The sequence below is a fragment of the Micromys minutus genome (genome assembly GCF_963924665.1).
Source record: "Micromys minutus genome assembly, chromosome: 6".
Lineage (NCBI taxonomy): Eukaryota > Metazoa > Chordata > Mammalia > Rodentia > Muridae > Micromys > Micromys minutus.
Window position 1 is genome coordinate 77586203 of NC_137975.1, and position 11311 is coordinate 77597513.

Consider the following 11311-nt stretch of genomic DNA (forward strand, 5'->3'; position numbering starts at 1 on the left):
AAGAAATAAACATTCAAAGAATCAACAAAACCAAGAGCTGGTTCTTTGAGAAAATTAACAAGATTGATAAACCCTTAGCCAGACTAACTAGATGGCAAAGAGAGAGTGTCCAAATTAACAAAGTCAGAAATGAAAGTGGAGACATGACAACTGAAACTCAGGAAATTCAAGAAATCATCAGATCCTATTAAAAAAGCTTATACTCAACAAACCTGGAATATCTGTATGAAATGGATGAATTCCTAGACAGATACCAGATACTAAAGTTAAACCAGGATCATGTAAACCATCTGAATAATCTTATAACTCCTAACAAAATAGATGCAGTCATCAAAAGTCTCCTAACAAAAACAAAGCCCAGGAAAAGATGGGTTCAGTGCAATATTCTATCAGCTATTTATTGATGATCTAATATTAATACTCTCCAAACTATTCCACAAAATAGAGTAAGATGGAACATTACCTAACTCATTTTTCCAGGCCACAATAACCCTTGTTCCTAAACCACACAAGGAACCTAAAATGAAATTGAACTTCAGACCAATTTCACCTATGAACATTGATGCAAAAATACACAACAAAATCCTTTCAAACCAATCCAAGAATATATCAAAAGGATCATTCAAAATGATCTATCATAGTTCATCCATGGGATGTAGAGCGTGTTTAATATACAGAAATCCATCAATGTAATCCACCATATAAACAAACTCAATGAAAAAAAATCCACATTGTCACCTCATTAGATGCTGAGAAAGCATTTGACAAAATTCAACACCCCTTCATGTTAAAAGTCTAGGCCCATACCTAAACATAAGAAAATCAATATACAGCAAACCAACAGCCAACATCAAACTTAACGGTGGTAAACTTGAAGCAATCCCATTAAAATTAGGACACGAATAGGCTGGCTACTCTCCCCCTACCTATTCAACATGCTAATGGAAGTCCTGCCCAGAGCAATTAGACAGCAAATTGAAATCAAAGGGATACAAATTGGAAAGGAAAAAGTAAAAACATCACTGTTTGCAGATAACATGATAGTGTACATAAGTGACCCCAAAAATTCTACCAGAGAAATTCTACAGCTGATAAACAAGTTCAGCAAAGTGGCTGGATATAAAATTAACTCAAATAAATTAGTAGCCTTCCTCTACTCAAAGGACAAACATTTGGAGAAACAAATTAGGGAAAAGATACCCTTCACAATAGTAACAAACTATATTAAATACCTTGGCGTAACTCTAACTGAGCAAGTGAAGGACTTGTATGACAAGAACTTCAAATCTCTAAAGAAGGAAATCGAGGAAAATCTCAGAAAATGGAAAGATCTCCTATGCTCATGGATTGGAAAGATCAACATTTTAAAAACGGCCTTCTTACCAAAGGAATCTTCAGATTCAATGCAATCCTCACCAGAATTCCAACCCAATTCTTCATAGAGTTGGAAAGAGCAATGTGCAATTTCATCTGGAATAACAAAAGACTTAGAATAGTGAAATCCATCATCAACAACAAGAAAACAACTGCGGGAATCACTATCCCTGACCTCAAGCTACATTACAAAGCAACTGTGCCAAAAACTGTATAGGACTGGTAAAGAGATAGGCACGTGCATCAATGGAATAGAATACAAGATCCATAAATGAGCCCTCTCATATGTGGTCACTTGATTTTTGACCAAGGAGCTGTAAACATTTAATGGAAAAAGACAGCCTCTTCAACAAATTGTGTTGGTACAACTTGTGCTCAGCATTCAGAAGAATGAAAATAAACACTTTCTTATCTCCTTGTACAAAGCTCAAGTGCAATGGATCAAAGATCTCCACATTAAACCAGGCACACTGAAACTAGTAGAAGAGAAAGTAGGGGAAAACCTTAGAACACATAGGTACAGGAGTAAATTTCCTGAACAGAACACTAATGGCTCATGCTCTAAGGTCAAATTTTTACAAGTGGTACTGAATGAGATTGGAAAGTTTCTGTAAGGCTAAGAACATTGTCAAGAAAACAAAATGGCAGATAATTCAGTGGGAAAAGGTCTTTACCAATCCCACAACAAATAGCAGCCAAATATTAAAGGTATACAAAGAATTCAAGAAGGTAGACACCAGAGAATAAAACAACCCTATTAAAAATTGGGTACAGAGCTAACCAAAAAGTTTTCAATTGAGGAATATCGAATGACTGAGAAGCATCTAAGAAAGTGCTGGACATCAGTAGCAATCAGGGTAATGCAAATCAAAACAACCCTGAGATTCTACCTCACACCAGTCAAAATGGCTATGATCAAAAACTAAACTGACAGCAGATGTTGGCGAAGATAAGGAGAAAGAGGAACACTTCTCCACTGTTAGTGGGGTTGTAAACTTGTACAACCACTCTGGAAATAAGTCTGGTGATTCCTCAGAAAATTGGACAATGTACTACCTGAAGACCCATTTATTCCACTTCTGGGCATATACCCCATAAAAGGCCCAACATACAACAAAGACACATGAACCACAATGTTCATAGCAGCCCTATTTATAATGGCCAGAAGCTGGAAAGTACACAGATGTCCTTCAGTAGATGAATGGATACAAAAATTGTGGTACATTTACACAATGGAGTACTACTCAGCTATCAGAAACAATGGCATTTTGAAATTCTTAAGAAAATGTTTGCTCTAGAAAATATCATTCTGAAATAAGATAACCCAGTCACAAAAGAACAGACATCTTATGCAGTCACTGATAATGGGATACTAACCCCAGAAACCTCTGAACACCCCAGAAACAATTCATAGACTATATGAAGTTCAAGAAAAAAACAAAGGCTGAAAAAAATGAGAAAAGAAAATGAAAAACCATTATGCTTAATCTTTACACACCAAGAAAACTTTGACTAATTCCATGTTATATCTTGTTTTATATGCACTTCATGCTCATTGTAACTAGTAAGATCATAATGCACACTATCAAACCTTTAAAAAAAAAACACAAGTACTGACAAAATTATATTTGTATATTTCTGTGCAAAAATGCTTAAAATCTGTACATTTATCTTTTTTTAAATAAATTTGTTCAATTAAAAAATCATTGTTTTATATATACACACCAAGAAAACTGTGACTATTTCCATGTTACATTCTGTTATACATGTACTTTATGCTTATTGTAACTAGTAAGATCTCAATGCATGCTATCAAACCTGTAAAAAAAAATCAAGTACTAACAAAAATATATTCATATAGTTTTATGCCAGATGTCCTTAAAAATATGTACATGTATCTCTGTTTTTCATAATAAAGTTGTAAGAAAAAAAAGAAAAAAATAAAAACCTGTATACGTATTCCTTTTTTTACAAAAAAAATAAAGTTGTAAGAGAGAAAAAAATGGCTACAGAATTAACCAAAGAACTCTCAACTGAGGAATATTGAATGGCTGAGAAGCACCTAAACACATTATCAACATCTGTAGCCATCAGGGAAATACAAGTCAAAACAACCTTGACATTCCACTTCACCCCAGTCAGAATAGCTAAAACCAAAAACTCAGGTGGCAGCAGATGCTGGCAAAGATATAGAGAAAGAAGAACACTTCTCCATTGCTTTAGGATTGCAAGTTGGAAAATAGACTTTGGAAATCAATTTTGTTGTTACTCAGACAACTGGAAATAGTTCTTACTGGCGACTCAGCTATACCATTACTGGACATATACCTAAAAGATGCTTCAAGGTATAACTAGTACATGTAAAGTGCTATGTTCATAGCAGACTTATTTATAATAGAAAGAAGCTGGAAACAACCCAAATATCACTCAACAGAAGAGTGGATACAGAAAATGTGGTACATTTATACAATAACATACTACTCAGCTATTAAAACAATGCCTTAAAGAATTTAGTAGGTAAATGGATGGAACTAGAAAATATCCTGAGTGAGGCAGAGTAGATCTAAAAAGACATACATGGTATGTACTCACTGAAAAGTGGGTATTAGCCCCAAAGCTCCAAATCCCTATATTACAACTCACAGATCTCATGAAGCTTCACAGATAAAATGACCGGACATAGTGTGGATTCTTCAAACCAATAGAGAAGGGGCCACAGAATAAACATGGGAGGCAGAGGGAGGAACAGACTAGGTAAGCAAGGGGAGGGGACTGGAAAACAGTGGGAAATAAGAGAGATAAAGAGAGTAGTTCCTGGAGAATGAATAAGAAAAACAGCAATGTGGATTGGAATGTGGGGGGACCATAGACAGTCCCAGAAACCAGGGATGCAGGGGCTCCCAGGGTCCAGCGAGTTTTATCTTAGCTGAAATAACAAACAGTGGGAAGACAGAATTTTCATAAATTACCTGTAGTAGATAGATATGGCCCCCAGTGGAGGGATGGAGCTCCGCACACATCTGAAACTTTTTCACCCAAAATTGTTCCTGTTTAAAGGAAAAGCAGGGAGGAAGAAATGGAGCAGAAACTGGAGGAAAAGCTATCAAGACATGTCCTTGGATTGCATCCCTTCCAAAGACAACAAACCCTGTCACTATTGCTGGTGTCCATATGTGCTTGCCGACAGCTGCCTGATATGGCTCTCTTCTGAGAAGTTCTGCTAAAACCCGATTTAGACAGAGGCATGTACTCACAGTCATAGGATTGAGCCTGGAAAATTCAATGCAAGAGTGAGAGGAAGAACTGAAGGAGCTGAAGGGTACTATAAACTGCCTGACAGAAACTCCACAGAACTACCAGAATGGAAGCCACATACCAATGAGAATATTTTGGTGGATGCCTGGCTTCTGTTACATATATAGCAGATGACTGCCTTATCTGCCATCAATTGGAGAGGAGGCCTTGGTCCTCTGCAGAAACAATGCACAGCTAATGGGAATGCTGGAGGGGAAAGCCAGGAGTGGGTGGGTGGGTGGGTGGTGTAGTACCCTCTTAGACTCAAAGTTGTGAGTGGGTTAGGTAGGTCTTTTGTGGAAGGGAAACCAGGAATGGGACAACATTTGATATGTAAATAAAGCAAATATTTAAAAAAAATGAATAGTAAATCCTTAAACAACTTAAGGTATCTTCTCTTTGAACAAATACAAACAGAAGCTGTTAGTCTTTTATTTCCTGGATGTTCTATATTATTTTCTGTCTTGAGTATGGTGTATGTCAAAAATACTGCAAGCATTAAAAAGTTTTCAGGAAAATCTTCTTTGTAGGAAATACTGGCAAAGAAAATTAATAACTGATAACCTTAATATATTGAAGACTACTATGAAGAAAATGTTAATTTACCTTATCTTAAAATGAAAAAATATTCTTGATAATAAAGAAGGCAATTCATCCATATGAGTGTATATTTCATGTAATCAATTCTTAGAAGCATTGTATCTTGTGAATCAAATGATAGCTCCTTGGCGGGTACATGCAGGAAATCTTTTGGGAGGAAAAGCAGTGTAGAATAAAACATATAAAATATATTTAATTAAGTTTTTTTCTTACTTTATGTACTTTATGACCTTTGGAATATATTAGATTATTTTAGTGTAGGCAATATTTTAGGCATGAACTCCTAGCATTACTTGAAACTGATCTGAGTCATCCAAATTTCTGTAAGAAATATCTCCTAATATTTAATGTTTTCAGATACACATTTTATTATTTCCGGTTATTTTTAGTGGTTGTATAATTAAATAAAAAGTAACTTTTAATTTGATTAATACATGTACTTTGTCACATTTACGGTGTAAATTCTTGGCCTGTTAGTATTCAACCATTTGATAAAACATAAAATTGAGGATAAGAGCAGCTCTGGTCATAGTCAAAATCTTAAAGCCGAGTGTTTTTAAGTGCAGAGGAAGTGGATGAAACAAAGCAGCCAGGGTCTTCTATCAGAGGTAATTTTAGATAGATTTTGTTCTTTACAAATAATGGTCACACATTCTGCTTAAAATGAGCATTGGACTATAAAAGCAATGTTATATCAGGTACACAGGGAATGCTCAGTGGTCTTTCTGATATGGCAAGTTTGGATGTTTGTTCTACTGTATGTGTATTTTGTATCCCCCACTGTGTAATAACAGGACTTAGAGAAAATCAATTACCCATACACACCTCTTTCATCAGGACGAAATGAGGACAGTTTCAAAGGTACAATCTATGGACAAGGTTACTCTTAAACTAAATGTTGAGAAAATATAACCCAAAGCATTTGATAAAATGACAAATATAACAGATTTTTATCTTTAGGTAGAAAATTCTGCCTATGAGATTATTTTGACTCTAGACTCTTTTTAAACTGAGTGTTACTAATCAGCAGTGAGATACCCCTCATGTCAGGCATAAAGATACAGCAAAGCAATGAACTTTGTTGTTCCATTTTTTATTCCCCTCCTGGTCCACATTTCATACATCCTCCCCACACACTACCTTTGTTCAAGAGAATGTCCTCACTAACCACCCTGCAAGAACTCTAATCTTGCTGGGGCTTCCAATCTCTTGATCCTGAGGTTTAGGTGCATCTTCACTGACAGAACCCCAACCAAGCACTCCTCTGCTGTGTATGTGTTGCTGGCCTCCTGTTAGCTGGAATATGAGGCCTAGTTGTTGATGTCATGTCTGGGAGATCTTGAGTTTCCAAGTGTCTGGAGACTGCTGTTCCATTTACACAGTCACCCTCCTCTTCAGCTTCCTCAACTGTTTCCCTAATTCAACCTCAGGTCTCAGCAGCTTCTATTTATGGATTATGTTCAACTGTTTGCATCTGACTCTTTCAGATGCTTGGTGGTTCTTTCAGAAGGCAGGAATTCTATGAGTGCTCAATAGCCTCAGTTAGGGTGTCAGTCCTTGGGGTCTTCCCCTTTGTACTTGTTGCTGAACCTTTGTTTCCTCAAGCTCTTCTCAATTTTCTGCCCTGAAGTCTGTTCACCCAGGAACAATTATGGGTCCAAGTTTTGACTGTGGGATAGCAACCCCATTTCTCACTTGGTGCCCTGATTTTCTGCTGGAGATGGGCTCTAAAAGTTATGTTTCTCCACTGTAGTTCTTTTCCTTTAGAATCCATCCTTTTTATTCCTGAGGGTCTGAAGTTCTCTTATGTGGTTGATACCTCATGTTGTTTAGATATCAGAATAAAGTTTTGCTCAAGGAATGGATTAGGTTATGCTCCTTCTGTTTTTCTATTTTATGGAATAGTCTGAGGAATATTGGTGTCAGATCTTTTTTGAAGGTATGGTAGAATTCTGCACTAAATTCATCTGATGCTGGGCTTTTGGGGGAGTGGGAGATTTTTAATGACTTCTATTTAATTATGGGATATGGGCCTGTTTAGATAGTTTTTCTGCTCTTAATTTACCTTTAGAACATGGTATCTGTCTAGAAAACCATTTCACCTAGATTGTCAAGTTTTGTGGACTATAGGCTTCTTTTGTAGGATCTGATGATTTTTTAATTTACTCTGTTTCTGCCCATGATTTTGTTGAAGACATTATTAGGTCCTTTGCGCTGGGATTCATTGTTCTCCTCTATTTCAATTATTCTTAGATTTGGTCTTTTCATTGGATCCTTGTTTACCTAGAGGTAATGGGTTGGAAGTTTTTTTATTTATTTACTTATTTGTTGTGTTTTGAATTTTTGATGGCTGTATTAATCTATTCTAAGGTATCTTCTATACTGAAGGTTCTTTCCTCTATCTCTTGTATACTGTCAGTGATTATACATCTATAATTTCTGACTTCATTCCTAAGTTTTCCATGTCCAGGTTTTCCTCCATTTGTGGTTTTTTGTTTTTGTTTTTTTTTTTTTTTTTGTTTGTTTGTTTGTTTCTAATTCCACTTTTTAGTCTTGGACTGCTTTATGAAATTTCTTCACTGTTTAATTGTGTTTTTCTGTATTTGTTTAAGGAATTAATGTTTCCTCTTTAAGGGCTTTTACCTGTTTCCCTGTGTTTCCCTCTGTTTTCCTGTATTTCTTTCAGTGAGTTATTTATATCCCACTTAATGAACTCTATCATCTTCATATATTTCTGTTTTCCCTATTTACAGCTGAATTCCAGCAAGCGCTCAGCCATCTCATTTAGTTTTCTAGCACGCATCAGGGGCCATGGGAGGTCTTCAATCTGCGGAGTCCTGGGTGCAGTGTATCTCCTGGGGTGTCCCCATTGGGTTGTCAGGTATGCTGATTGCCCCAGATCTTCTTGATGCCTCAGGATATTGCTCTGAATAGTACTTACAGTACTATGCTGCATAGGTAAGGAGAGAGTGTGCGGCCTTTTCTATTCCCTGATTTTAGGGGGATTACTTCAAGTTTCTCACCATTTAGTTTGATGTTGGCTACTGGTTTTCTGTATATTGCTTTTACTTTGTTTATGTATGGACCTTGAATTCACAATCTTTCAAAACTTTTAACATGAAGAGGTGTTGGATTTTGTCAAATGTTTTAATTGCAACTAAATAGGTGATGCTGTTTTTTTTTTTTTTTTCCTTTGAATTCATTAATAAAATGGATTACATAGATGGATTTCCCTATATTGAACCATCCTTGCATCCATGGAAATAAGCAAACTTGATAATGATGGATGATTTTTTTAATGTGTTTTTAGATTTGTTTTGCAAGAATTTTATTGAGTAGTTTTTACATCAGTGTTCATGAAGTAATTTGGTCCAATGTTCTCTTTCTTTGCAGTGCCTTTCTTTGGATTACCAATATACATAATTGTGGCTTCAAATAATGAGTGGAGTAATGTTCTTTCTGTTTCTATTTTGTGGAGTAGCTTGGAAAGTATTGGTATTAGTTCTTCTGTGAAAGCCTGTGGGAATTCAGCTAAACCCATCAGATCTTTTTTTTTTTTTTTTTTTTTTTTTTTAACTGCTTCTATTTCTTTGGAGGTTAAGGGGTTGTTTAGATGGTTTATATGATCCTGACTTTGGTACCTAATATCTGTCTAGAAAACTGTCCATTTCCTCTAGATTTTCCACTTTTGGTCAGTATAGGCCTTTGTAGTAAAATCTGATGACTTCTTGAATTTCTTCTGTTTCTGTTGTTATGTCTCCCACTTCATTTCAGATTTTGTTAATTTAGATATGCTTCCTGTGCCCTCTCATTAGTCTGGCTAAGGGTTTATCATTGTTGTTGATTATTTCAAAGAAGCAGCTCCAAGTTTTGTTGATTCTTCATATATATCTTTTTATTTTTATATGGTTGATTTTCAGCTCTGAGTTTGATTATTTCTTGCAGTCTGCTCCCCTTGGGCGCATCTGCTTATTGTTTTAAGAGCATTAAGATGTGCTGTCAAGCTGCAGGTGAATGTCTTTTCCAGTTTCTTTCTGGAGGTGCTCAGAACTATGAATTTTTCTCTTAGCATGACTTTCATTGTGTCCCATAAGTTTTGGGATATTGTGGCTTCATTTTTCTTGAATTCTAAAAAAATCTTTAATTTTTTTCTTGATTTCTTCCTTGACCAAACTATCAATGGGTAAAGCATTGCTCAACTTGCATGTGTACGTGGGCCTTTTGTTATTGTTGAAGACCAGCCGTAGTCCATGGTGATCTGATAGGATGAATGGGATTATTTCAATATTCATGTATCTGTTTTGTGACCAACTATATAGTCGATTTTGGAGAAGGTATCATGAGGTTCTGAGAAGATCACATATTTTTTTATTTGAGGATGAAATATCTTATAGATGTCTTTTAAATCCATTTGGTTCATAACTTCTATTAGTTCCACTATGTCTCTGTACAGTGTCTGCTTTCATGATCTGTCCATTGATGAGAATAGGGTTTTGAAGTCTCTCACTATTATTGTGTCTGGTATAGTAAAGCTTTGGGATTTAGTAGTGTGTCTTTTATTAATTTGGGTACCCTTATATTTAGAGTGTAGGTGTTCAAAATTGGCAGTTCATCTTGATAGATGTTACCTTTGATGAGTAAAGTGTCCGTCCTTATCTTTTTTTGATGACTTTTGGCTGAAAATCTATTATATTCCATAATAGAATAGCTATTTCAGCTTGTTTCTTGGGACCATTTGCTTGGAAGGTTTTTCCCAATGTTTTTCTCTGAGGTAGTTCTTGTCTTTGTTGCTGAAATGAGTTTCCTGTATGCAGCAAAATGCTGGGTCCTGTTTATGTATCCAAACTGATAGCTTATGTCTTTTTATCGGAGAACTGGGTCCATTGATGTTACGATATATCAAGGAATAATGATTGTTGCTCCCTATCATTTTTGTTGTGAGAGGTAGCATTGTAGTGTAGTTTTCCATCTATTTCTGATCCAATCTATTTGGTCCAATCTATTTGGTCCTATCTATTTGGTTCAATCTATTTGGAGTTCTGTAGGCTTCCTGTATACTCATGGTCATCTCTATCTTTAGGTTAGAGAAGTTTTCTTCTATACTCCTATCTTGAAGATACTACTGGGCCTTTCAGTTAGGAGTATTTGCTCACTTCTACACCTGTTACCCTTATGTTTGATTTTTCTCATTGTGTCCTCGATTTTCTGAATGTTTTGGGTTAGGAGCTTTTTAATTTTTACATTTTCTCTGGCTGTTTTATCAATGCTTTCTATTTTATCTCCTGCTCTTGAGATTCTCTCTTTTATCTCTTGTGTTCTGTTGGAGATGCTTGCATCTATGACTCTTGCCCTTTTTCCTAGGTTTTCTATCTCTAGAATTTTCTCTCTTTGGGATTTTTATTGATTCCATTTCCATTTTTAGATTCTTGATAGTCTTGTTCAATTCTTTCATTTGTTTGCTTGTGTTTTTTTGTGTTTCTCTAAGGATGTCTACTTGATTCTCTGTATTCTCCTGTAATTCCTTAGGGGAATGATTCATGTGTTCCACAAAGCCCTCTATAATCCACAAAGCATGATTTTAAGTCCAAATCTTGTTTTTCTGGTGTGTTGGGATATATACTGTTTGCTGTGGTGGGAGACCTGGTTTCTGATGTAACCAGGTTGTCTTGGTTTTTGTTTCTTAGATTCTTATGCATGCCTCTTGCCACCTTCTTATCTTTGATGTTAGTTGATCTTGTTGTCTATGAATGTTGCTTGTATTTCCTGTGCATCTGTGGGCTTTAGGTTCCAAAGGGAGATTGGTCCTGGGTATTTAGCTTACTTTGAGTTCTGATGGCAATGAGCTGGCTCTACGTCTGTGTGCAGATGTATGCTGGAAGGGCACAGACCCAAGCAATAGTGTGATAGCTGTGCCCTGAGAGTTTCCTGGGGGTTTTTCCCAAGATAGTCATTGATAAGAAAGTATGGGCTCACCTAAGGGCTCAGGAGAAAGAACGTTCCTGTGTCTCCTCTGGGTGTTCAGTTCTCTGTACAGAGAAACTAG